The 23382-nt window shown below is 37.4% G+C and overlaps 1 long non-coding RNA gene across 1 annotated transcript in view; it reads right to left on the minus strand.

Moving 5' to 3' along the window:
- Positions 1-8566: 8566 nt before the first annotated feature.
- LOC148188742 (uncharacterized) overlaps positions 8567-23382 on the minus strand; it is a 47749-nt gene continuing 32933 nt past the window's right edge. Inside the window, exon 3 of the long non-coding RNA XR_015777531.1 lies at positions 8567-12133. This is a non-coding gene — a long non-coding RNA (uncharacterized LOC148188742). The remainder of the gene's footprint in view (positions 12134-23382) is intronic.

Consider the following 23382-nt stretch of genomic DNA (forward strand, 5'->3'; position numbering starts at 1 on the left):
TGTTCTACTCTTAGTTATCTTCCTCGGACTGAATCAGATTTTGTGTCCCACTTTACCCTCAGGCATTAAAAAAATGTCTCAAATGACTGCTATAAAGGGATGTGGAGGGGGTTGTTTCATCTAAATCACCAAAAATGGGAGATGAGGTAGAAGCTGCATCAGTAAAGAGGGGAGAGGACATTTTTTTCTGATGCTGGAAAGGAGCCTTTTAAGCTACAGTGTAAAAGAGCCAATAATGTTAGTTAAAAAAAGAAAAAAGAAAAATAGTGAAGTTTTTAAAATGTAGCCTTTTAAAAAGTCCCCTCCGACACCTAACCCTTGTTATGTCTCCAATTATCACTTACTGGCCTGAGCAATTATTACCATTTGTTATTACGACCAATACGCTTGACCGATGCTCCCACAAACGTGTCCACTTATCCCACTAATACAGAGAATAATGATAATCCCCTGATAATGTTTTGAAGTCAAAATAATGCTAATGCCTCTAATGATGAAGCATGCTCAGAAATCCCTCCCCGTCATCCCATTGTCTCCTGTGGCGGAGGAGCTGGCCCCCATGGCCCCATGGGAAATCTGTAATGTATTCAGCCAGGCCTTGGGAGTAAAATGAAAACAAATGTGGTGTAATAAAGGAGAGAAGATGAAGCGATTCTGTGATGATGCTCTCTACCAGCCTTATAAATCAAAATAAAAGTGGAGCAGGTCATATGTGCCCCCGCCCTCACTGGATACACTCAAACATACATACATACATACATGTATACACATGCAGACACATATTGATATACACTAGTGCATATTAGAAAATAATAATTAAAAAAAGAGGAAAATGTCCAGAAAATCATATTTGTAATTATCATAACTATCTATTATATTTGAATATATCTGAATTTTCAGGACTTTTTTCCAGGTCATTTTTGTTTGCTTTTTGTTTTTTACTTTTCTTCTTTCCCCCTTATTTTCAAGTAATTTTCTTGTCATTTTTTTCAAATTTCTTGCCGATTTTCAGGCCATGTCTTGTTAAATTCCCCATCACATTCTCCCCGTGTAAAGAACTCAAACCAATTTGCTCAAGTTTCAAAGGTTAAAATGAAGTCACGTCTGCTTGTGAGCCATAACTATGGTTGCATATGTCGATGGGTTTTAATTAGGTCAACAACAAAGTGGTCTTTTTGAGTGCATTTTCTTGTTTTATTTGAAATTTTTAAAATGCCTGCAAAAACTCAAATCAGTACAGAAAGTAGAGATAAGAAAAACACATGAAAAAATATATTTTTCTACAGTTTAAAGATTTTATTTGAACTCTCCCAACCTGTTTATTATCTCGACCCCTGAGATTTATCCAGCTGTCCTTTTTGGCGGTCTCAACCCAAAGTTTGGTCAACACCATTATTGTAATTAAATACGACTGAAGCTGATGGCAGTAGTAGTACTGCCGACCATCAGTAGGGGCTGCTGTGGTGTCAGTGTAATTACTGTATAAAGCCAATGGTCCCAAACAGAGAGTCTGTAAGCTTGCTGATGGTACAGTAGTGACAGCACTCATTACACAGAAAATTCCCAAAAAATTAAAATGGGGGTATCTCACAAACAGCTGGTTATCTTGGCCCAGATTTGCAGCAGGCAACTGAGGACTCAAAGATTCATTGATGGGGGAATTGGGGTTGATTTTAAAATTGTCACCCTCATATACTTGTGGTGTGTTAGGTTTTAAGGTCAATAAGAAGAGGTGAGGGTTTTGCTTTTTTGGATACTTCTGCATTGTGAAACACTAGAATCTCATTCAGTCCCTGCAAACTTTGAAGACGGTTTGAGACTCTTCCTGACAAGGTGGCTGCTTATTACACAGATAAAGAATAGTAAACAGAGAATACAATAAATAATTGATGCCTAATAAGTTGAGGGAGAGCGCGCCAGGGCTCCTTTTTTTATTTTCGGGCCAAGAATAGAGAAAGCCTCCTGAGTTGTTTATTTCCTCCCTCCGTTCTTTCTTTTCATGTCCTTCTCATTTTACGAGCCATGAGTCAACACAGCACACGTAAATGATATTTTGACACAGAGATCCATGAATAATGCATTTGAATTTACTTTTATGCCAGAGTTAGACCCCTCTCAGCACCCTTTCGCTTCCTCCCTGTCTCTCCTTTTTCTCCCCTCAGCCCCCCCCTTCTCCCCTCTCAGTCCCTACCCCCAATTTCTCTTTATCCCACCCTCCTCCTCTTTTTCCTCTTCCTCTCTTCACTATTCATCCTCATCAGAGCTCAACCTCATTTCTCCTCTTCTTGCCCCTCCCTCCTTTTTCTCCTCCTCGTCCTCCTTCCTTCTCCTACACCTCCATCAGACAGCAGAGAGGAAACGGAACAAGATGAGACTCGAGCTTTTCAGAGCTGAAGAGCTACTGTATCAGTGTTTATTATCCAGGTCTTGCTCAGGTGGCTGCTCACTGACACATTTTTATAATCATGAGATAGGAATTGCGACAGACACAGGTGAGATATTTTTGCAAAAGTTGAGTCCAAAGATTGACTTACCTGCGTACTTTTGCTGTGAGCCAATGAGCCATAATAAGTAAAGAAGAAAAAGAAAAGAAGAAATGTGAATAAAGACTGGTTTAAATTTTATATACAGGACAAGGTGTTAAAAGTAACAGTTCAATATCTAAAATAATCAACCATTTCAAAAGTAGGAAGGCCTTTTGCATATGTCGCTTTACACCACCTATGAAAGCCTCTGAGGTCAGCAAAGCCCTGATGAAGCCAACAGCATGCATTGATTCACTGTCTAAATTAATCATCAATAACTTGATCTGTTCCGATAAAGTCATCAGCAGCCGGCACACTGCATGATCAGCAGCAATCATTCTTCCCTGCCACGTTGCTGATGTTTGGCCCGAGGCCCACAAACCACAAGCCAGACACAGCTGTGTTTCAAAAGTAAATTAAAAGCATTTATTCTGCTGCTAAAGAGCTCAATTGTGGTCGTGACAAAGAGAGGAAATGAGGACGAAACTCAGGTTGCTCTGACAATCATTACCGTCATCATTTTCATGCTGCCTCTGCTACTTCATCTGACAGTATCTTCATAATAATCTATAGGCCGGTGTGGTTCAAACAAGGATCCACGTCACCATGTTTGGTAATTTATTATGCTTGAAACGGTCTGCGGAATGATTTTTACATTTAGTTTTTGCAGAACTGGGGCAAAAGTTCCTTCATAAACTTTCAGTACACACTGTAAAGTTTACTCAACATTTAGCTGTATTTACTTAATTTTTTGAAGTCGTTGATACTTAAAAATGCCAAGTGGAATGACCTTGTTTTTTTTGTTGTTTTTTTTAAGTGAAAGCAATTTATGTAAACCAAGTTAGTCTGACTCAACTTGATCATCACAAAGAGGATTTTGCCAATGATGAAGTTAGGAGATCTGCAAGTTCTATTTTGTTAACATGTTTAAGAAAATATAAATATGACTGATAAGTTTGCACCCGGCTGAATACAGATATATAACACAGTAAAGTTGGTTTACTGAAGTTACTCAAACTTAGAAAGATTGACTCAATTCAACTTGTCATTTTTAAGTTACTTCACAAAATCAAGTAAATGTAACTTAATTTCAGTTAAGCTAACAATTAGAAAAAACAAAACAAAATAAATTATGATTAATAGTTATATTTACTTTTATTTTTCATGGCAATCTGTGTCCTAGATTTTTTTAAAGGTAAAATCAATTTAGCAGATTTGATAGTGTATCATAATTCAAGTGCTCTGAGACTTCTGTCAACCATTTGGCTCTATTTTCAGGGTTTAGGAAATCTAGCCCGTGAAAGGAGACTGTGGCCAATCACAGGTCATTTAAGAGAGAGGATGTTGCATAAACTTCGTTCTGAATGCAAATGCATGCGCTCAAGCCTTCAAATGAAAGCCCAATTCAATGGCAGAGAATCTTACAGAAAAAGTTGCTGTTCTGGAGTTGGCCTTACACATTACACCATACAAATGCCACAGCAAACTAAATCCAGCCAGCGCAAACCCCAGCTCTGATGGACCAGGACCCTCCTTGCTGTCAAACTTTTTATTGTTGCTGTTGTGCAGGTTTGACCGGAGGTTGCTGCCAGCCACTAGCCTACTGTGACACCTGGCACTGGGGGGTTTGCACGGGCAAAATTTAAGCCGCTCCTGACAAAGCAGTCCACAGCAGCAAAGAGTGAAGAGGAGGAAAAGTGGGTGGCTAGCCAGCTAATTCTTGTCTCATTTGTGATCTGATAGAGAGAAAGTGAGCAGGGTGAGGTGGTGCTGATTAAATGAGCTTTGTGCAACTCTATAATAAATTTCCATTAAATAAATGAATGTATGGGAAAGACGGGATATTTGTGGTCATCTGGTGGAAGGGTCTTAGGACAGAGAGAAGAAAGCTGCAGGAGGAGGGTTTATTTTCAAATTTTCTCGCATTTTATTCTCAAACCCCACTGTCAAGAGGGTGGTAAAACAAAGGTTAAATCAAAGGGAAAATGAAATACTGTAACTTTGATACTACACCACAATCTGAATTTACTGTAAAAATCCCAGCAAGGATCCCACAAAATGAAGACTAGCTCAATTTATTTTTTATTTTTTTTAACTTCTGCAAGGTTCTATCACTAAATAATGTTGTCCCACTGACAGTATTTAACCCTCATTGCCTCTAAGTGTATTTTGTAACTTTGTCAGGACTTGATCTCAGCGACTAGCCAGGTAAAATAAAGGTTAAATTTACATGACACAAAGCATCAGTGATACAACATCAACGCAAACTGCAAAGACATCTCCTCTGAGCTACTGCAGATAGAATCTTATCATACAGGAGTCTGTGGCTGAATGTATATCATTGTGTGAAGTCTTTGACATTAAAAAGTTTGGGAACCCCTGATCCAGACCATAATCCAGATGGCGATAGCAGTCGCTGGCTGCAGCCTGTAATCTACTTAGTTGTGAGAAATACAGTCTTCATCCCTCTGGTGTGAAATCCCTCTGCTGAGAAGTGGCTTCGAAGGAAGCAGGGATGAATAATCTGCATCATCCTCATCGTCCACAGAGTGGTTCTTCATTCATAATTTACAACCCCCCCCCCCACATTGCATCTGATGAAAGCCACTGACCTGAAAATACAGAGGGAATGAGCTCCTTCATGTGTGGTGTTAACTCTGTCTGTGTCCGTCCTGTGCATGTTGCCAACGAACATCAATAAATGAGTCCAGTGTCAACACTGGGATCTGATGTCATTCCTGTTCGTCCACATGGGAATATGACACTGACCAGGTCTCAACGCAGATGCCTTCACCTCAAATATAACTCACATTTAGTGTGTATTATCTTTAGTGTGTAACTGGATGTTTCATGGCAAGATGCATAGTTATTAAACTGTGAGATGTGATCAAATGTTTTAATAATGCAGCAAAATTAGACTAAAGACCACATGCTGAGCTGTTTTGTAAGCGAAAAGACATCAAACTGTGCTTTTCATCCAGAGAGGGAATTTATTTATTTAGTTTTTTCATCACGTATCATATAGAGTACAGTAAGCATATGTCCATGCAGTATTGGAAAGTCAAATGTATGAAATGCATTTCTCTAAGACTTTTTCCCCATGCTATGACCAAGAAACTTGCATTTTCCCAGTGGTATTTGAAAAGTGCAAAGACACTATGCAGTTAGATTTATTTAAATTGTGGTGTGTGTGTGTGTGTGTGTGTGTGTGTGTGTGTGTGTGTGTGTGTGTGTGTGTGTGTTTGTCTGTGCATATGCAAGACTGAGCACATTAATAGTACTTTTCTTGTGGCCATACATTTTCCTGAGCTCAAACCTTTTCCAGTAGGCGTGCTTTTGTTCCACTGATTGGATTGTGATGAACAATGGAAAAAAGCCCACAATAACAAGTAAACAGTAAATTAGTGCATCATCCTTTTACTAAAATCACAAGAAAAGGCATATCTAAATTAGTTATTTTTTAAACTTTTAAAGATTTTAAAAAAATATATAATATCTACTAATATTATATAAGCGAGTTCTCGGCCAACACAAGTTTGATGCTCCCCCTTTTCTTTCTTGTAAAACATGACCAGTTTTCACATTAAATATATAGGCTGTTTAATCGCAGCTAAATGCATTAGTCACTGTGTTGCCCCTAGGCAAGGACTGTGTTCACAGCGCATCATTTGCTGTGATATCTAAAGCTACCATATCCCTTTAAGCTAGTCTCACCAAGTGTATTTCTTGTTGCAGTTAAGTTCATATTAACAGACTTTCTAGTTTCTCCTACGAGCTTTTCAGAGATAAGCCTGTCTCTGAGTGCAGTTTAAGATCTTCCCTCCACAATGAAAAAAATCGTTAAAAAGTGGAACAAAAAGAGGAAGCTCCAACCTTGTCAACACTGTACCCATCCCGCATCAGTATGAAAATCAGTTTATATTGAGAACCTCAGCATGACTTCAACGCACCACATGAGTCATCTGGGATTATGAGTCATATTCTATCTCAATACAACAAGAGCCCCAGCTTTACCACACACCTAGGGAAACTTTTCACAGACTGAAGTTACCAACTCAGCATGCCTGCGACTGTCGACTTGACTAAAACTGGGACAATAGCTTTTTTTAAACTTTTTTTTGTAGTGCAGCCCAAATGTTCAACAGATGTGACTAGATCAAGTTCAAAATGACCTGAGAGGGTAAACAATCTCGACAGCTGTGAGGGAATAGGGACTGATAGGAAACCTTTGACTTTTCAAATTTTGCATTGCTTTTTAAATTTAAATTTTCTATTTATGTCTGCATTTAAAGCTGCTCAGTGTGGTTTCAAGATAGAATGAGCTTCAAAATCACAGATTAAGTGATCACGCTTTTGAAAGAAAAGAAAAGAAAGAAAGGCAAGAAAGAAAGGCAGCCTATAACTCAATTAAATCGAAATTGTTGCATGCAGAATCACAAATGAACAAACACTCAAACGTAAACACACAGGAACAAAGACCCTCAACTCAGGCTTAATTAAGTAAACTTCATCTGAAGTTGCAAACTCTTTGAAATGGATGCATCTATGCCATTATAGGGAAATAATTGTGGCCACTTTCATCCCCCGCGCAATTAGTCTCTCCTCTGTGAAGTCGTCAGTCAGATAAAGGACATGAGCAGACAGAACCTTTGTCACTTTAATCATTCCTATGTGTTTTTTTCCCTCCACACTGGAAAGGAATGACTTCCCTACAGTTGAATGTCAACAACTCACTGTGTCCTTCAGGCCTATTTCACATCATTAGTACTTTTCTTTGTGTTGATACTGTGACACTAGCAACCTGAGCTGTATGTCTTGGGGCATTAGAAGCAGTGTGTACAGTGATTATGTTTTTTACAACACAGAACCTGCTTGAAACTGCTGAAACTAGTTACATTTCAACACAAACATCACTGTGAAATTATGCCACTACTAAAATGCATTTAAGTGGAATTAGTATTAGTTATTATAGTTACATAAATCATCACAAGGTTGTTGCATTCAAAATGATTTTATCTATATCTATCTAATAATCTATGATTTTTAAAATACAGCCCTATTACATTCTTTACTATATTGCTGCATGCAACAAAAAAGGGAACATATGGAGATTTTTTTTTTTTTCCACCAAAAAAATCTTTAAAAGCTCAGATAAAGACTTAAAAACTTAATGAAGTATGTAGTAAGTAAAGGAGTAAGTAAGTAGTGTTTTAGTTTTTTTTATTGAATTGAATTGTTGATTTAATGAGTTTTTTCTTTTTCTTCATAAATGTGACTTAGTTTTTCATGTAATGGTGCAACATATTTCATGACTTTGCGCCGACCTTAGAGGTACAAAGTAACTATACATTAACTGTATTTGAGGACAGTATTACTGTAGATGTGCTTTACTTGGCACATATGGGTATTTACACTTTGTTCTTTTCTGTACATTTGCTCCACTACTTGCCAGCCATAACAGCTTTGCAGATTAACATTCTATGGACAAAACCTATTGATCATATTATAAAATATGATACACTTTTATATTTTAAATAACCTTAAAACAACACCATTAGAGTTGTTCAAATGAGCTAAATTGAAATGTTTTTTAAATATATCAAATAAAATGGCTCCACCTTGACTAGGAACATCATTCAAAAGCTGCTTACACATCAGTAATACTAGTATTACAGTAATAGAACATATTAAATAGTCTCTGAGAGGGACTCTGCATTATATGTACTTTTGCTTTTCATGATTCAAATTTGCTAAAAAGAAAAAAACAAAACTCACATTTTTAAAATTCTGGTACCTTTACTTTTGAAGTAGCCTATGTACTGGATAATTTTAATTACTGTAAGTAAAACATCTGAATAACTTATCACCTGCTGCCTGTTGTTCTACCACTAATGGCATATTAAAGTGGCTTATTGTCTTTTTGTGGATCTTTGGCGCGCACACAGTCACTCTCCGTGGCAACTGCCGTGAATCATAGTGAACCAAAGCTACAGTTTGACCCCCCCCCCCCAACCACCTCCCAATAAAACTGATTTGCTCTGGCATGTATTGTTTTGGAAAATAAATCAGTCGACTCTTTCCACTTCATGCACTCATGACATCATTTGTTTCCCCTCTTAACTCAATTATTGTCACTTAGTTCATCTGTACGGCAACAATGACCTGTAGCTACAGTATACAGGGCCCTTCCCACTCTCTGAAGCATGACAGAAAGGACTAGGAAACAGTTACGCCTTGAGCCTGCAAGTTTGTCAAAGTTAAATACAAGAGAGCATATTATCCGCCTTATTTTTCTGTCACCCAATCCTCTTTTTCCCGCCTCGAAAATAAGCTTTAAGGTAATTGTGTCATTGTGTCATAAGGCACAGAGAAAAATGGTAATCCATTAAATTGTACTCAGTGTTCTCTGTTGCTTTTGTAGTACAGAGCGACACCACAGGATTTTGGAAAGGTGAATTATGAATAATTGCCTTTGATCCAGAAAGCCTGACGAGTAATAACATTTAATGCTATAGCTGATCAATGAAACTAAGCCTCCATGTTTTTTTTTTTAATGTCTGATGGGACGGTTTGTCAGAAGGTGCCAGCTTGTTTATTATCATATTCACAAAAAGAAATATTGATTTACACTTGTGTTACTGCCACAAGTTGTTAAGTTTACTTTTCTTACTTTAGTTTAACCTTTAACCTTTGCTGCCTGACACATTCATCAGTAATGAAATGTTAAGATGAATTGAGTTTGGATGCAAAAAGTCGTCCTGGTAAATAATTTAGTGTTAAACATGAGAGGGGCCAGATGTTATTGAACACACATTTGAAAAGGTCTTTGTTGTGTCAATTAGTTGATTAAGTATCATCTACTCCCCTGTTGCTGCCGGAAACCTGATCTGTTTTTAAACGGATTCATATTACAGGGACAGTGGAGAGCAAGAGAAAGGGGACTTTTTCAATTACATGTCAGCATATTTGACTGACTGTCAGCCACCATTTGATCAGGCTTTTACTTTAATTGCTTGCATTTCATTAAGTATAATCATTTATGGTGGAATTTAATCAGTGGGGATTCAGCGACACACTGTGTGGACTCAGAAAAGGCAAACAGACAGCAGAATATGTTCAATTAAAGTATGAGCGCTTTCAGACGGTCTCATCATTAGGGTTAACTTAATATGTTAGTGTTTAATTAGGTTCATACCACTTAATTCAACATTTTTATATTTTGTACATGCAGGTCAAAGCCATCGGCTCAGTAATTGGACAACCGACTGTATAATAAACATGTCAGCAGCAAATTACTGAATGAAAAAAATCTTTATTTATTAACAGTGAACATTTAAAGACAATAAGCCAACAACATGCCTGTCAGCTCTAATATTTTAAAGGGTTTGAAAAGACACTTGAAATCCTTTTAGAGAACTGTGACCCTTTGTTTTTAAAAACTATTTCTTCCCACATGAAATACTTCCTTCCTACACAAAGTCTCTAGGATGCCTGCTGTACTGTAGATGTGATCGTTTGCGGCAAAGAGGAAAACAACGGCAAAATACTAAGACACAAAGAAGACAGAGAGCAAGCATGAGTGGGTTTGAGAAAAGAGAGAAAGAGTGAGATGTGGAGTAACACAGTTAGAGGAAGAAGTGTCAAGCAATACCACAGTAAAAATACTTAATAACAAATAAAAGTCCTCCAAATTTTACTTCAGTAAAAGTAGAGAAGCATCACTAACAAAATGTATTGTATCTCAAAGGTAAAAGTACTGAATTTGTGCAGAAAGGCACTATTTAGGGTGTTATATCATTCATAAATTATTGATCATTTTTAATAATGCATTCACATTTAAGCAGCATTTAATGCTGTCAATGTGAAGCTAATTTTAACAACTTAATATACTTGGGGAATTTAATCTAAAACAATATGTTGTATTTTTTAAGATCATGTCTTTTAAATGGAAAGTCTTTATTTAAAAGTCAACTGGTAACTAAAACTCCTTAATAAATATAATGAAGTAGACATGTATAGTAAGATGTAAAAACTAAATTTTAAGTAGCCTACATCAAAATTGTACTTACAGGGATACTTTGCTTTGTACCATAACAATGTGGGCCTATGTGCAGTCTTGGAAAGTAACTGGTTACATAACTAGTAACATGAAATGAAACTGAAATTTAAATGTCATTGTAATCACTTAGTGTTAGAAAAAAATATGTTATTCAGTCACAGTTACAAATTAAAATGTTGGCTGAAAGGGGTTAAAAATGAAAAGCTTCTTTTTGGTAAAATGTTTATATGTAGAATATAACATTCATTCTGTCACTTTTCATATTTTCATGCAGGAGTGCCTTCTTTTGGCATGTTCCATTGCCCAGTTTAAAATATTTGCTAAAAAAGTAATCATAAAGTTTCAAATGTAATAAGGTACATTACTTTAACAAAGTAATAAAAATAGTTACATTACTTAGTCTATAAAACTTTTAAACAGGTTGGCAAGTAATTGATAACCTATTACATTTTAAAAGTCACCTTTCCAACACTATAAATGTGTAAATAAATTTTTGTAAACTTCCCTTCATACTACAAGCCCCAAATCTTCCTGCTCATCTTCCAGCTCAGACTTTCGGTGACTCTATGGCTGTTGCTTGAACTGCAGATTTTACTTCTGCATTTTTCTATGAACACCATCACAGACAAAAAGAGTATATAAGCGGATCTAGAGAGACCCACCTCTCTCTCTGTTAACTCAGATCAAACGGTAAAACTAGGCAGTGCTGATCAAATATAAACCAAAATGTGGTTACTGCATTGCCTATCTCCCATCCAACACGTCTCCAGAAACATATTTTAGTGCACTGCTTGGCTGTAATACAAGAATCAGAACAGAATTTGGGTGCTTTAGCATTTCCTGCATTGTAAACACTGGGGATGAATAACTGAGACCAAACAGTAAACTTTAGAAGTGCTGATAAAACATGAACCGAGATTCTGTTAATGTGTTGCCTAAAATGTTTTTAGAGACTTATTTTAACTCACTATCAAACTGTAATTTGAGATGGTTTATTACCAGCCGACCGCAATATTGTTATCTGTGTCGAAACGGAAAAGCTTGCATTACGTCACGCACCAGCGGGAGCATTTGCTGGTCCTGTGTGGCGCAGTGCATTCTGGTAGTTGTAGGCTTTCTACATCTTGAGCAAAAGCAAATGCCATAGCCCTTTTCCTATTTTTCTTCTAGTCATATAGTATAGCACCAATCCCGACATCTGTGTGTCTTTCTACTGCATGGACAACCTAGTTTTATGAAAAGACCGTCTTTTCAGCAGTGAACTACTTATTTTAGTACCTTCGGCCTTTGTGAGTAAATTTATTTAGTTACATTCCAGCACTGTGAGATAAAACAGAAGCCCTGTGCCAAGCCTTATGATGAGTGCTTGTGCCCTGCAGGAAGTCTTCATCCTCCTAAATATTTAGCAATCACCTGATTCTCAGCTGGCAGTCCAGACCATATTGGCCATATTAGGTCAGGAACATCACAAGACCTGATCCTCCACCACCTGCCAGAAGGACGCACATCAGCAGCTCGTCTCTTTTTTCCGTCAGATTCTCTGCTTCACCTGAAACGAGGAAATCATTTTGCCATGAGCCAGCTTATCCCCACAACTGATGAGAGATATGTCACCTGTGGATTTGTAAACAGTCTTTGGTTTGCTGATCAAACACATTTTTTAATCCAAAATATGAGTACAGATAATAACTGTTATGGAGAATTTCTGTATATCAGCAAAGCAGGGAGAGACTTAAATTGTTTACCCATAACAATTAATAAAGCTTGTTTTGTTTAGAAAATAAATGGATATGACAAATTATGACTGGATTTAAAAGGGTCAGGTCACCCAAATTGCATAGAAGTGTAGTTTCTCACATATCCATATAGCCATGCAGATACTTTAAGATTTACAGTATGTTTCTGAGACTAAAGCAACATGTCTTTCCAGAAACTTCTTACTACAGAAGGAATCATCCTATCGAGAGTTTGTTCTGTGGATTATCTAAAGTAACTGGGACAGTGTTTCTGGAAAAGCACATTGCTGTTGAATTTTTAAAATATTAAGTTTTCAGTGTTTCAAGCAACACATACAAAATTCCATACACCTCGACTGTATCAGGATGGAGGCAAAAATCAAATCTAACAGACTGATATTTCAAAAACTGGGCAAATGAAAGTGACATGGCTCAAAAGCAGGGCTACTTGGGATGATGAACACTGTAATACTCTCATCAGTGGACCTACACCAAAAAACTGGACTACATCTTTACAACTATTGGATGACTTGGAATCTAGACTGTCACCCTACTACCATTGGTGATCCCCTAACTTTTCCTCTATAGCATCACCATGAGGTCTGCTACTTGTTGTTTTGAGTGAAATGTATTGACAACTGATTAGAATGCCGTGAAATTTGGTTCAGACATCCATGCCATCTGCAGGATGAATTGTTTTTTAAAAAAAAGACAGATGTCCCCCTATAGGGACAATGGATTTATTTTTAATTGTCACCACTTTGTCATGAAGTGTAAAACTGTTTATTTCAATGCCTGAGAATTAGTGTGGAAAACATATTTGCAAACAATGTAAGGTCTGTTAAATATTTTGTAACTATGGGTTTAGGGTCACTGTTCAAGTATAACATTGTGCAAAACTGTTCAATTCAATGCCTGAACATCGCTTTGAAAAAATAAAATTGCAAACAAAAAGCCTTGTGATTTGTTTATTTTGTAGCTCTGTATGAATTTCCAAGCAAGGAGTGTCCTTTTGGTCTGCAGTAACAGTCTGTCACACCTAATCAGCCTGTGTGAAATTCTGTATTAATACAATAATAAGTCCCAATGTCTTGAAATGAGTACTTCTTAATAAACAGCTTTGTAGCTTGTATTTGTTTAAAAAAATTCTATGTCATATCAAACTACAAAGGTTATTAACCAAAATAAACAAGTTTCAAACATAAAATTTGCTATGGTTTTGTAACTTTTGTCTGGATCTGCTGTAGAATGAATTGGCAGAAATAGCTGCTATCTTGTTTTTACACAAGATTGTTTTTGCTACCACGAGATGGCACAAAAAAAGCGTTCATGAACAAGGACAACAGGTCTATAAGAGGCAACCTCAAGAGCTGAAAAAGTTAAAAAAAAAAAGCCATAAACTGCAGTTCTTTGAATGGCCACTTGAGGCTGACTCACAGATAAACCCCCATGTTTAAGACTTTACAGCAGAAACAAACATGTTTATAGCCTGGTATAAAGTTTTGGTCTCTATAGCAAACGAAAACATTCATGACAACACACGACACGACAGCAGAATTGTTGAACTCAAAGTATCAGTATGTTCTATGTTAAGCAGAATGATGTATAAAGAGCAGCAATTCAAAATGAAATGTCCTCATATGTCGGTTAGCCTGATAACTGCTTAACATGAGCATGTTAGCATTGTCATTGTGTGCATGTTAGCATGCATGGTTTTAGACTTATTGTGATTATATTAATTATAGGTATTCTCAGCTGATTTTCAGTGAAATCTTCTGTGTTCATCACCGCAAAATCCACAACCAGATGTCGGTTTCACCCTCAGAACCATGTGGGATTTGCCTTGTTAAGGTGCGCTCTTTGAGACCATGAAGGCCTGTGCTATTCTCACCCCGTGTCATCTCAGTGCTAATCCATTCATTTTGGGCCAAAATAAAAAGGAACAAATATACAGAAATAAAAGGCAACACTGCAAGAGACAGGCATAAAGAAAACCTCTCTGACTACCTTCTCTGACATTGTTTCTCAGTAAGAAGTGGGGAAAACCATGAGGCGGTTTCTTTCATCCTATATGCACGACGAGGCGCGTGGGTGTTCACCTAACAGATGGACATCCTGATCTAAATTATAATCAGGTTATCCAGTGAGAAGAGGGACAGCTCATCATTGATGGGCATGTAATTTGCATATAAGTACACACTGCTGTGAAAAACCCCCATTGCCTGCCTTTGACATATGCCTTCGGTTCACTTTATCTAGGAATGAACAGCACCAAAATCACAGGCTGACAAGACAACAGGCGTTGCTAAAAAAAAAAAAAAAAAGAAAAAAGAGAGGAAATGATTCACAAGCATTGTAGAGAAACAGTTCACTCCTCTTGTCACATTTGTTTTTTCATAAATACTGCAGCTCTGAGTGCTGTTAATACTTTGTGTATCAGTTTGTTCTTGTTTGCCAGACAGTGTTCAGCAGCAGCCTCTGGGGCTTGTCTGCAGTCAAACAGGCTTTCTCCTCTCTTTCTCTGTTTTCTGTCAGTTTTAAGTGATGGAAGACAAGGGTGAGGGATGTCAGCAACAAGCAGCTGTACAGAAGTGTGTGTTTGCTGGTCTCTCCTGGCACATGAGAGCTGTCACTATTCCTCTCAATCACAAAATCTTGAGTGTCAAAATACACAGGCAACAGTGATATTAAAAACTGCACTCTTACATAAATTTCACTTTGTTAATATACTTAGGAAGAAATAATTTCAGTAACATGTATTTCATTAAAAGCTGAATTAAACTGTTAAATTAGAGAAAAAAATCTTGCTGTGTTTATTTTCTCAGTTTCCTGTGCTTACTCTTTTGTATCGTAATGGCAATATTTTCACAATGTTCCCCACCATCTGTGGGAATGTGATACCTTTCTATAGCTGAGTGAAAGAGGGGTGGGGGGAGGAAGTGGTGTTCTCTAATCCCAGAATCCCTCACATCGAATCATGCAAATTTGGTGCACTTTGAAGCGAATCCAGCTCCTACCATATGCAGAGTGAAAACAACAATCTATTATGCATGCATTGCACCAAGCTTATGGTAATGTTATTTCACTGCTATTCCTATAAAGTCAAATTTGCAGATGCGCAACATATCTAAAGTTTCTTTTAAAATAATATTTGTCTCATTGTGGTGTGTTTTTGCCAATAACAGGCAAAGTGTTTGGAGGTAGCTGCTGGGATCTGTTTGTGTCTCGCAATGGAAGTGATGCTTGAAAATTGGATGGGTGATATTTTCTTCTTCCAATCTGTGTTTGAGAGGTTTTATTTTTCCCCGTATTCACTCTAAGTATGTTCTCATGATTCAAGTCCTGCTCTTCAAAGACAACAACACAATTGAAAACTTCCTGCGGTACAATGCGGTTTGTTTTTCATGATGTTTGTCACCCCCCCACCCCCCACCACCACCACCACCACCACCAAGGAGCTTAGCGTTCATGATGTCTTTGTCATGTTATTCATCAGTAACAGACCATGTTATCCTGTCAGAGCAACATGATGAAGTTAGAGATCTGCATCAGCCACAAATAAACTTTTAATGACCAGGTATGCGTTTAAGCTCTCAGGCTGCTCATCACAACAAACTGTTGGGCGCTCTCACATTATATTTCACAAGCCAAAAAGCTGTCAGCGCGCTTTGTTGCTCTCTGTCTATGGGTGGATTAAGAACACAACATCAATGATATTTCCATTTGTTCAATGGATAATTAGGGCCCACGACATGCCAAGAATCATTTTCCATCTTGGCTCATCCTAATTTGGGGGAGGAATCATGCAAAGTGTAATTGGCAAGACGAGATGTGACTGGTGTCTCCCAAGCGGATCCATGCTTTGTTACAACATGGAGTTCTTAATGAAGAGACCGGCAGCTCGCTTGATTATGTTGTGTTGTAATATAAAATCATATGCATAAGCCTTCCAACACTGTGCAAGTAAACTAAATTAAAACTTAAGTCATTACCTGACGTCTTTGTCTATCTGTCTGTCTGTCTGTCTGCTTATTTGCTTACTTTGCATATACTTGTATATGTTCAGGATTTTGAAGTTGTTTTCATCTCTACCTCTCCCCCTGAGCCGATCTGAAAGCAGAAACCTTACTGAAAACAACATCAGCAGGTTTGAGACTGTCTGGGTCAGTGTGGGTGGTGTTGAAGAAGGGATGGCATGCCGTTGAAAGGACACACACATACACACACATGCACACTCATATGCAGACAAGCATACTTTGCAGTGTACCTGTGACAGTACTGTTATGAGAGATGACAGTGTGTCAAACAGTTTCTTGTTGATTATAAAACCTATTTCACAAACTGAAGCCCTGTTTTCCTACCAGGTTGCATGTGCCCAAACCCTGTACTGTACAGGTGTCACTCTGCACTCTTTAAGGTGGATTCTGCTGTGGTTACAAATACATTTCTTTTGGTTAGACACATAGGGATTCATTTTAACACATTTTACAAGCTCTCCTCTTAAGCCCTCCTCTTATTCAGCACAACTACGATTTGATTTCGATTCAATTCTGAGTCAGAGAGCTACAATTATACTATACACGATTTGTTTTCTCTCATTTGTGACTAATTGCTACTTTTTAAAGCATAGTGTGTTTGTAGGGTTAACTCTTTTCACCAATATGAAGAGGTAGCCTACCTTAGAATGTAAACACAAGTATGTCCATTGCTTTTCACCCATGGATGTGTGAAGAGAACTGGATACAGTAATGGAGGCGGAGCCTTGTTCATTCCTATGAAAGCTGCTCAGTGGCGCATGAAGCCAAAAAAAAAAAAAAAATCACTTCCCATAGAGCAAGCGCACTAAAGAATTTCCCAACCAAAAAGTTTGGTTCTCTGTTAATGTGAATGGTGATAAAATGATTTAATAATGTGGCTCTTCAAGACTTTTCAAATGTTATCAGACCCAATGGATAAATCATTTCGGATAAGTCATTTTTCAGGGGGTTTGAAACTACAAAAATATACAGTATATGTCCAATGATATTCAGAAATACCTTCACAAGTGAGTCTTTAGGAAAAACTCTTTTTTTGGCCCATTGGCATCATGTGACGGACTTGGATGTTTTGCCACTATATAAACCGGCCTCAAAGCCCAGTACTGTTCCAAGGACTTGATTTCACCATGCAGTAGGCATATGTCACTTGCCTATCAGCAGAAAGACCACCCACCTAATGGGTGAAAGCAAACATTGTAAAAGTTTTGGTGCCAAATAGAAAAAAAAAAAAGTGGCAGCGAAGCTGCTGCGTCATATTTTACATGTCAAACAACTAAAAAGAAGCCCAGTTGAATATTTTTCTTTATTTCCCAAAGAGCGGGAGACAGTAAAAAGAAGAGATCTGTGGCTTCAGGTCATCCACAGAGGAGAGGAAAATGGTAAATTTTGGGACCTGGCCAGTCAATAATTGTAAGCCTGTGGCAAACACCTCATCACAGGTGAGTAAAAGATGTATAAGTCTACTGTTATAATGTTAGGCCAGTAGAATATACTGCAAAGCCAAAGAAATTGTTCTTTCCTGAGCTATTTCTTAAAAAAAAATCTATTACAACACTGATTGTTGATCAGTGACAACATAGCATAATTGTTTGCCTAACTAGCCATAGCATTTGGGCTACTAATAGTTTAAAAGCTATGCCATTTTTTAAGGTATTAAATTGTCAAGGACCTTGAATTTTGAATTTATAGTCAAATTAGAGGGGCTGGTTTGACCCAAAAAGTGGCAGGGAATAACACAAGGGCAGGGTACTCGAATGTGCTGCTCTTATCCATCAATTGAGCCATTAGAAACAATGGTCTTAAAAAACTGACACACATGATGATAATGTTGAGAATTAGGTTCTAAATTTCTAGTTACTGACTTTTCTGCAAAGAGAGATAATATTTCAAGAGAGAATAACAATGCATCTAAGAATTTATTTTATCCTCCACCATACTGTTAAATCAACTCTCAACTCAACTCTTCAATCTATATGATGTTTACACTGAGTGAAATACTCAAACCCCACACCAAATGTTTTTTAGGGTTGCACCATCCAATCAAAAGAAAATAATTAAATTAATTAAAGTGGGATCTTCACTTGCATCTAAATAAATCCCTGTGGTTTTGAACAATGTTTGGCTGCACATCATGAGTTTGTATTGATGGGACCACCAACAGCTCAGAGTGGTTTACATGTCAGAGCTTTTTTTTTCATACATGATACAGCCATGTGGTGCTGTATATAATACATAAACAACACTGACATGTACACAAACAAGCATGCAGTAGACACAGTTTCCCTCACACAGCTATTATGCACACAAAGCCTCATAGCACGAGTGCTCACCTTATAAATCCACAGGATTTGGGGAATAAAACTGTTAACCTACTGTTGAGAGCGAGTGTGGCTCGGCAGGGGCGGCTGCATATCATGCAGGATGAGAGGCGGGACGTGGGGTGGCTTTATCACTCAAACTGGCCTCATGGAGCCCAGTGCTCTCTGCCAGCCAGACTCCAAGTTATTCTATGCCAGTGGAGCATTGATTTTCCACACTGTTAGCTCACATGATTCCCCCTTTCCTCAGAGGAAAATTGCCGGGATGAAAAAAAAAGGACTCCCTGTGATCGATTGGTCCACTGCGCTACTGAATTCAGGTTACAAGCTGAGGGAGATGAGGAGAGAGGGAGAGCAGGGAGGGAGGATGAAGACAGTGCGCAGCGGGGGGGTTGCATGTTAGTCTTACTGAGGTATATCAGGACTTGTAAAACTAGAGCTGAGCAGGAACACAGTTGTGAAGCAACAGCAATAAAATACACTGCACAGGTACATACACAATTTTAACATTTACTATAATAAAAAATAATCACTAGTTTGCACTTTTGTCCTGTTGCTGAGTGTTGGCAGCAAATTCACACAAGAGTGGAATTATTTATCAGTTAAGACTTATTAACCTTTTACAGTCCTTTTACCTTTAAATCCTTGACCGACATCAGTTTTCTTGTGGTGCATTCAGACACCTTTCACAAGTATTTAAACCTATGAAACCTGAGCAAATTGATTTGATTTTGTTCAAAAACATGAGAAAAAGTTCATGTGCAACTTCGCATGACGTGTGAAGAAATGAGTAATTTGGAAAAAAAAAAATTAAAAAGCTAGTGAAAAATCTCTATAACTAAACTAGATTTAATTAATAGACATATATATAAAATTATATTACACTGTTATAAATTTTCAAGCAACCTTTTCAGGTAATTTCCTTGATGTTTCTTCTTTTACTTTCCAATTTTGTTTGTTTATTTGTTTTGTTTTTCTTTTTCTTTTTGTCTTTCTTTTTTTTTTTTGCTAATTTAAAGGGTTATTTGGTACTTTTTTTCAAAAATGTCTTGCTAATTTTTGGGTCATTTTTTCTTAAACTGCTTATTTCCGTCTTCCCATGTTTTTGCAAAGAAATTGAGCCAAGTTGCCTGGGTTTCAAGGGGTTAATTGCTCTCTTTTAGATGCTGTTAATCTCTCCAAAAATACTTTACACTTGACTTTGGCTCATGCATCCATGCAGGCTGGGTACTCACATAAAGATCTGTGTAATCAAAGCTGCTCATTGTTTTTGGCCTGACACTTTCCTTCATGTAACAGCATTCTATAGTCAATTTTTCACACATTAAACCCTTTTGGAAAAAGCCAGTAATTATTCAAAAGCTCTGGATACAGAGCCAACAACACTGATAAATAACAGAACACAATAATGTAGTTTCCTCCCCTGACTAAAAAACTTGGCAACAGTCAAAGAACATCAAGTGTATGAAGATGGTATGAAAATAGCCCATGCCATCAACAGCCAGTCACTTAGCCATTTACTATTAATAAATAATGCTCCGTCTTCCTCTTCACCATTACTTCGACTAGTTTTAAATGGTATACACTTTCATTAATGTCAGTGGGGTCTTCTTATTGTGCCATCCTGCATGCTAGGTGAGCCTCTCTCTCAGCCTCTTAAGGCCATTATGTTAGCAGTGATGCATATGAGCTCTTCCACATGATGGATGTGAAGGATGGAGAGCGGCACAATGGCCCATACAGTAGCTCATCTATGAGTGTGAAAACAGTAGCCCCACATGTCTTTTACCATGTAACATCATGTCATGCATACATGTACTGTACATATTGGATAGATGTTTTTTAGCCATGCTCGTGGCAATTCCTTTCACCTACATATCACTGGGGCAGTGGAAGAAGACTGAGACAGAAAACAAATAAAAAAAACAAATAAAAAAAACTAAATCTGTTTTTTTTTTTTTTGCTATCTAGGTGAACTGAGTCTTTCAGAGGCAACCTCTTTTTAGCTCTGCAACATTTCCTTGAAAGATAATATATGAATAGGGACCCTGGAGTATTTTCATGCACTGGAGTCTTAAGCCCAGCAGGTAGACATTAGCCCCGCTCCCACAGGTGAAAGCCACGTATAAAGTCTAGCTATGCTATTTCATACAACAAAAAAATGACTCTGAATGAAAATGTGTTCTCCATATTACGTTTTTTTTTTTTACTGTAATTCCATGACACTGTCTTGCATGTGTAAAAAATGAGCGGGCCATAGTGCTCAGCATCTGTCTTGTTTGGGTTAAGAGACTAACATAAACCTTTGATGTTGTTTGATTGAGTTTCCCTGTTTCCATGAATAAATCAAAACACTTTTTCTGTCAATGATGAGGTAGCCCCTCCACAAGGTCATGATGACAACAGTTTTAATATTAAATAGAGATTTTATTTACTTAATGTCAAAAAATACACATGGTTGTATGATGGTCACAAGTTACAGGCTCCGTCTGTACTTTTTAAATTGCCGTCATATTTACATGTGTTTTTGAAAAGTTTGATTTGTAAATTTAGATTTAGTGTGAGATTTAAGTATTTTGTGTGTTACCCCACATCACTGAAAATGTAGCACTCCAGGTTTTACTAACCTGATGATTGTGTAAACAAGTTAAGTTTAAGTTTGATCATTGTTTATTTTATTGTGTGTATTAAAATTGTACACAACAGACCAGTGATACTCTGGGCCACCGTAGGGGTGCCCTGTGGCCCACTGGCCATTTTCTAATTCACGATGAAGATAAACTGATTCACAGTAGGATTCTTTTGCATTCTTTTGTATTTTGAGTTTAGATAAGGTGCCAGAGTGTGTAAAAAAAAAAAAAAAAAAGAGGTTGTTTATCGAACAATCAAACAGCAGAGGATCCCCAGACCCTTGACAGAGGACAGTTGCAGGTATGCAGTAAAATATCTGATTCATCTGTCAATCCTTGTGCCAAGAATATTTAGTCCATAAATTAGGCCAAAGTAATAAATCAATTAATCTGAAATTTTAAGAAATTAAAAAAAAATCAGTTATGGGTGTTTGAATGTTTATTTATTCTATCTGGCTGTGTTACCTTCACTGTAATGTTTAAATATGTTTTTTGAATTGATGATATGATTTTAATTTTTTTATTTATTTATTTGGCAAAAAATGTCTCTTTTAATGAGTCCTGGACTATACTTTTAAAGGAGGAAAATGTTAATGTGCCACACAAATCTGTAAACCCTGCTTCTTAAAGGATTAGAAAGTGTACACAGGGTTGAAAAGTAAAAAAATAATTGATCAGTTTAATTAAGTTCTGTATTTGTTGAGAAAAAAAAAAGGCCACTTGCTTTAACTGATGTAAGTAACCTTGTTAGGAACTACCATCTCTGTGTATGCGAATATAGTTACAAAAGTTCAAAATCAGCACTTATCATAACACTATTACAATTATCCCCAGACACAAGAAATGCTATATTTACATCTCATCTTAATCTAAAAGGGCAGCAATCATTGTTTTCATATTTATCTAAACAGGGCAATTCCTTCTTTTTTTGGGCCAGAACAGGCGAGAAGCATTGTCACTTTAATTACATCAATGTAAATATTTCATATTGGCTAAATCAGATCTTGTGGCTGCAACATTCTTGTAAATGGAATTTTATCTGTAGCTCGGGACCATTAGTGGCACTGAGTTCTGAGGCAGCCTAGAGGACGGTAATTAAGTCCACTCAGCCGTGACTAAACATTTTTGACATTTTTCCTAGTCCGGAATGAACTGTCAGTGTGCAGAGAGAGTAACCATCTTGTCACTTTGTGTTTGTATAAGAATAGCAGAAAGCTGGGTGCTGCGCTGCAAGTCCAGAGTTTCATATCAGACATTTTTTATTATCCAAAAAAAAAAAAAGGAATGAAATGCAGAAAAAGAGAAAATGGTGCTGTCTTAAACATGGGTTAGTCTGCCTGTCTGTACAGTGTCTGTGTGTGTGTGTGTGTGTGTGTGAGTGTGTGTGACTGAGATAGAGTAAGAGGAAGAAAGACACAGACTGTAACCCATTTCTAAGTTATTTCACTTCACAGCAGCACTGACGAGAGAGAAGCCTAAAATACAGTATGTGTAAAAATTTAGAGAATGTTTCGAGCTCAGCTAATGCAAAGAAAAGTAGGGCACATTTGACTTTGCTTTGCATCACGGTTTGCTGATGGATCAAAGCTGTCAGAATAGCCCAGTTTCTCATGGGTGCTTTTGTTAGATCTTCTCTATATTTGTTTGGACCTTCAACCAAGGTGTGTGTGTCTGTGTCTGTGTGTGCGTCGGCAGCACATTCATTATAAGAGACTGAGGTCGATTTCAACAAAGTTCCTGCATATTGTGATACATTTTGCATCTCATATTAGCAAGATACCAGGGTACTAATATGTCTCTCCTCTTGTGCGTGCGGATATAATGAGTTACAGTGGTATCGAAGACAAAATCCAGAGATAACAAGGTGACTTTGAACTTGCCTCTGAAGATATTCCACTGGCATTCTTAAGAAGAGGAAAACAACCAGTGCCTTAATAGCCAATACAAGCATTCCATCAACTTTGGTATGCTTGAGTAAATTGAATACCCCTGCTTTGCCTTTTGTTCTAGAAAATGCATCAAATTGATTGAAAGAAGCAATTACGGTACCAGGGAGCGGTATTGATTTTATGAAAGT

This window comes from Plectropomus leopardus, chromosome 9 (genome assembly GCF_026936395.1).
Source record: "Plectropomus leopardus strain MGB_pleo_1.0 chromosome 9, ASM2693639v1, whole genome shotgun sequence".
Classification (NCBI taxonomy): Eukaryota; Metazoa; Chordata; class Actinopteri; order Perciformes; family Serranidae; genus Plectropomus; species Plectropomus leopardus.